Below are 6189 nucleotides of genomic sequence, written 5' to 3' on the forward strand. Positions count from 1 at the left end.
ATCACCGGAGATCCTAGTGCCGAACGGACGGCACCTCCGCGTTCAACACACGTACAGCCGGACGATGTCTCCCACGCCTTGATCCATCAAGGAGAGAGGGAGAGGTTGAGGAAGACTCCATCCAGCAGCAGCACAACGGCGTGGTGGTGGTGGAGGAGCGTGGCAATCCTGCAGGGCTTCGCCAAGCACCACGGGAGAGGAGAAGTACTTGGGAGAGGGGAGAGGGCTGCGCCAGAACATTGGTATGGCTGCCCTCCCACCCCCACATATATATAGGGGCAAGGGAGAGGGGGGGAGGCGCAGCCTTGGCCCTTCCTCCAAGGAAGGGTACGGCTAGGGAGGAGTCCCTCCTCCCCAAGGCACCTCGGAGGTGCCTTCCCCCTTTAGGACTCTTCCTTTCCTTATCCCTTGGCGCATGGGCCTCTTGGGGCTGGTGCCCTTGGCCCATATAAGCCAAGGCGCACACCCCTACAGCCCATGTGGCCCCCGGGGCAGGTGGCCCCACCCGGTGGACCCCCGGGACCCTTCCGGTGGTCCCGGTACAATACCGGTGACCCCGAAACTTGTCCGGTGACCAAAACAGGACTTCCCACATATAAATCTTTACCTCCGGACCATTCCGGAACTCCTCGTGATGTCCGGGATCTCATCCGGGACTCCGAACAACATTCGGTAACCACATACAAACTTCCTTTATAACCCTAGCATCATCGAACCTTAAGTGTGTAGACCCTACGGGTTCGGGAACCATGCAGACATGACCGAGACGTTCTCCGGTCAATAACCAACAGCGGGATCTGGATACCCATGTTGGCTCCCACATGTTCCACGATGATCTCATCGGATGAACCACGATGTCAAGGACTTAATCAATCCCGTATACAATTCCCTTTGTCTATCGGTACGATAATTGCCCGAGATTCGATCGTCGGTATCCCGATACCTTGTTCAATCTCGTTACCGGCAAGTCTCTTTACTCGTTCCGTAACACATCATCCCGTGATCAACTCCTTGATCACATTGTGCACATTATGATGATGTCCTACCGAGTGGGCCCAGAGATACCTCTCCGTTTACACGGAGTGACAAATCCCAGTCTCGATTCGTGTCAACCCAACAGACACTTTCGGAGATACCTGTAGTGTACCTTTATAGCCACCCAGTTACGTTGTGACGTTTGGCACACCCAAAGCACTCCTACGGTATCCGGGAGTTGCACAATCTCATGGTCTAAGGAAATGATACTTGACATTAGAAAAGCTTTAGCATACGAACTACATGATCTTGTGCTAGGCTTAGGCTTGGGTCTTGTCCATCACATCATTCTCCTAATGATGTGATCCCGTTATCAACGACATCCAATGTCCATGGTCAGGAAACCGTAACCATCTATTGATCAACGAGCTAGTCAACTAGAGGCTTACTAGGGACATGGTGTTGTCTATGTATCCACACATGTATCTGAGTTTCCTATCAATACAATTCTAGCATGGATAATAAATGATTATCATGAACAAGGAAATATAATAATAACTAATTTATTATTGCCTCTAGGGCATATTTCCAACAGGAACTTCCGTCACCCAGAACTTCCGGGGCGGCCGGAACTTCCGGGCACCGGAACTTCCGTCCCCTGTGTCAGCAGCTTCCGGGGTACTACTGAGTGGTGCAAACCTTCTGTGTAGCCCGGAACCTGTCCGGAACTTGGCTGGAACTTCCGGGTCCGGAACTTCCATCTGTTGCCGGAACTTCCGGGCTGCGCGGAAATCTGCCTCCAACGGCCAGATTTCATCCCCACCTATAAATAGTCTTCTTCTTCCTCACGAAGGGGTTGACGACTCCATTTCTCTCTCCTCCATTTTCAGACCTCGATTTCTTGGAGATCTCCCTCCTTAGCCAACCAAAGCTCTTGATCTTTTGAGAAGCAAAGGAGAAGTGCTCGATCTACACATTCACCAAAGCGAAAGTTGATTCCCCCTTGTTTTTGTGGTGCGTCTTGTTACTCTTGGAGGTTGGAGACTCCTAGGCGGTAGGAGTGCTCTGGCGAGAAATCGACCATTGTGATTTTCCCCGGAAAGTTTGTGAGGGTTTGGAGACCACCCCAAGGTCTACCACTAGTGGTTGAGAAACGCCTTTGTGGTGTTGTCTCAAGTAGAGAATAGGGTGAGCCTTCGTGGCGTTGGTGTGCCTTCGTGGTAACATCCACCTCTCTAAACGGTAACGTAGCTTCCCTCCAAGGAAGTGAACATCGGCATACATCCTCGTCTCTCGGAGTTGCGGTTATTCCTAACCCTAACTCTCTACTTGTGGTTACTTGTCTTTTAGCACTTACTTGTATCATCTTGTGCTTGCTTACTCATACATATATTTGTGTCACTTGTTTATCTTGCTTAGCTCAGTAGTATCATACTTGCAATTGTTAGGCTCACTTTCATTTTCCGCATTATTGCCTAAAATTGCTTAGTAACAATTAAAATTTGTAATTGTACCTATTCACCCCCCCTCTAGGTCCATCTCGATCCTTTCACCATAGGAGTTGTCTTAATTTATTTATGACCTGCATGTCAACATAAACGTCATGTAATTACTTTACTTTATTGCTAACCGTTAGCCATAGTAGTAGAAGTAATAGTTGGCGAGACAACTTCATGAAGACACGGTGATGGAGATCATGATGATGGAGGTCACGGTGTCATGCCGGTGACGATGATGATCATGGCGCCTCGAAGATGGAGATCAAAAGGAGCAAAATGATATTGGCCATATCATGTCACTATTTGATTGCATGTGATGTTTATCATGTTTTACATCTTATTTGCTTAGAACGACGGTAGCATAAATAAGATGATCCCTCGCAATAATTTCAAGAAAGTGTTCCCCCTAACTGTGCACCGTTGCTAAGGTCCGTTGTTCCGAAGCACCACGTGATGATCGGGTGTGATAGGTTCTAACATTCGCATACAACGGGTGTAAGCCAGATTTACACACGCAATACACTTAGGTTGACTTGACGAGCCTAGCATGTACAGACATGGCCTCGGAACACGGAAGACCGAAAGGTCGAACATGAGTCGTATAGAAGATACGATCAACATGAAAATGTTCACCGATGATGACTAGTCCGTCTCACGTGATGATCGGACACGGCCTAGTTGACTCGGATCATGTATCACTTAGATGACTAGAGGGATGTCTATCTGAGTGGGAGTTCATTTAATAATTTGATTAGATGAACTTAATTATCATGAACATAGTCTAAAAATCTTTGCAATATGTCTTGTAGATCAAATGGCCCACGCTAATGTTGCCCTCAACTTCAACGCGTTCCTAGAGAAAACCAAGCTGAAAGACAATGGCAGCAACTACACGGACTGGGTCCGTAACCTGAGGATTATCCTCATAGCTGCCAGGAAAGCATATGTCCTTGATGCACCGCTAGGTGAAGCACCTGTTTTCCCTGCAGAACAAGACATTATGAACGCTTGGCAGACGCCTAGTGATGATTACTCCCTGGTTCAGTGTGGCATGCTTTACAGCTTAGAACCGGGGCTCCAAAAGCGTTTTGAGCAACACAGAGCATATGAGATGTTCCAAGAGCTGAAAATGGTTTTCCAAGCTCATGCCCGGGTCGAGAGATATGAAGTCTCCGACAAGTTCTACAGTTGTAAGATGGAGGAGAATAGTTCTATCAGCGAGCACATACTCAAAATGTCTGGGTTACACAACCGCTTGTCTCAGCTGGGAGTTAATCTCCCAGATGATGCGGTCGTTGACAGAATCCTTCAGTCGCTCCCACCTAGCTACAAGAGCTTTGTGATGAACTTCAATATGCAGGGGATGGAAAATACCATTCCCAAGGTATATTCAATGCTGAAATCAGCGGAGGTGAAAATCAAAAAGGAACATCAAGTGTTGATGGTGAATAAAACCACTAAGTTCAAGTGTCGGTGTCAAAACCGGCGGATCTCGGGTAGGGGGTCCCCAAATGTGCGTCTAGGCCGGATGGTAATAGGAGGTAGGGGACACGGAGTTTTACCCAGGTTCGGGCCCTCTTGATGGAGGTAAAACCCTACGTCCTGCTTGATTAATATTGATGATATGGGTAGTACAAGAGTAGATCTACCACGAGATCAGAGAGGCTAAACCCTAGAAGCTAGCCTATGGTATGATTGTATGTTGTGATTGTTGTCCTACAGACTAAAACCCTTCGGTTTATATAGACACCGGAGAGGGTTAGGGTTACACAAGGTCGGTTACAAAGGAGGAGATATCCATATACGTATTGCCTAGCTTGCCTTCCACGCCAAGTAGAGTCCCATCCGAACACAAGACGAAGTCTTCAATCTTGTATCTTCATAGTCTAACAGTCCGGCCAATGGAGATAGTCCGGCTGTCTGGAGACCCCCTAATCCAGGACTCCCTCGGTAGCCCCTGAACCAGACTTCAATGAAGATGAGTCCGGCGTGCAGTGTTGTCTTCGGCACTGCAAGGCGGGTTCCTTCTCCGATTACATCACAGAAGAAGTTGAATACAAGGATAGTGTCCGACCCTGCAAAATAAGTTCCACATTTCACCGTAGAGAGAATAATATTTTTGCAGATCTAATTTGCTGGCTTGTTCTGGTAACATGACGTTATGTCATGGCCCGGTGATTATTCGAACCGTTTCTTTTAACCAGCCCCGCACATAATGCGAGGCAGTTTTTCGACACGTCTTGTCAAAGCAGAGATCGTGTCCCCTTATTACGGGATTCTCATCAATACGGGCGTGGGTAACCCAACCGCGCCATCAATTGCGGCGCTTGGGGGATAAGCGAGTTTTACCAGGCAAGTGGGGACGCTCGGTTTCGTCCGCCCATATAAAGGGATAAGGATTCACCTTTCTATCCACGCCTTCTTCCTCCTTTGCTCATCCGCTCCCGCACACTCGAGCTCTAGCGCCCAAGTCCTTACTTCCATCTCAACCCTCTCCAATCATGTCCGGAGCGGGAGGCAAGTGGATGGTCTCCTCCGTCACAGAGGGAGACATTAAAAAACCGAGGAGAGCCGGATACCTGCCTGACGACATCCGCACCGGCTCCCAGATGAGGGGAAGCTCATCCCCACCCCCAGGCCCCATGAGAGGGTGGTATTCCTCACCCATTTCCTCCGCGGATTAGGATTCCCTCTTCATCCCTTCGTCCAGGGGATCATGTTTTATTACGGCCTGGATTTCCACGTTCTGGCCCCGAACTTCATCCTCAACATCTCGGTGTTTATCATCGTGTGTGAGGCTTTCCTCCGCATAAAGCCCCACTTCGGCTTATGGCTGAAGACCTTCAATGTCAAGCCGAAGGTGGTGGGCGGCCGCCAGGCGGAGTGTGGAGGCGCCATGGTGGGAAAGATGCCCAACATAACATGGCTCGAGGGCTCCTTTGTGGAAACCATAAAGGGGTGGCAATCGGGGTGGTTCTACGTCACCGAGCCGCGCGACCCCGCATGGGTAGCGGCCCCCGAGTTCCGATCTGGCATCCCCATGCGGCTCACCTCCTGGAAAGAGAAGGGCATGTCCTGGGGTAGTTCGAAGGAGCTGACCGGACTCCAAACATGTATTCAAAACATGTTGGACAAGAAGCTCAAGCTGGTCAACATAGTCCAAGTCATGCTCATCCGCCGGATACTCCCGTGCCAACAATGGGAGTTCACCTTGTGGGAGTTCAATCCGGCGCAGCACCGAACTCTGAACAGGCTCTTCGACACGACTCATGAAGATGCCTGGAGGGTGTTGTTCAAGAGTGCCGAGGTCCCTCCCCCTGTCACTGAGTATCGCGGATTCAGCGTGAAGCGCCAAGCCAGTGCGGTAAGTTGCTTTACCTTTTGCAGGATACTTGTTTTTTATATAGATTGACTCTATGCGGGATCTAAACCCCTGTAATTTTGACAGGACTGGCAGAAGATGGTCGGACAGATCGACTGTCCGGCTCCCTTTCCCGAAGGCCCCGCGGATGCTCTTCTGATGAAGATGCTGACTCCGGCCCCTTATAAGGTGCCGGAGAAGACCAAGAAGGCCAAGGGAGCTCGAAAGAGTTCCCGACGCTAGGCGTCGCCGGACTCGCTGTCCGGTGACTCTGCGGCGCACTCTTCCCCCGAAGACGAGGAAGAAGAGGAGGAAGATGCTCCCCCACCGACTGGGGGAGACAAGAAAATGAAG

This window comes from Triticum urartu, chromosome 2A, assembly GCF_056163025.1.
Source record: "Triticum urartu cultivar PI428250 chromosome 2A, HENAU_Tu73, whole genome shotgun sequence".
Lineage (NCBI taxonomy): Eukaryota > Viridiplantae > Streptophyta > Magnoliopsida > Poales > Poaceae > Triticum > Triticum urartu.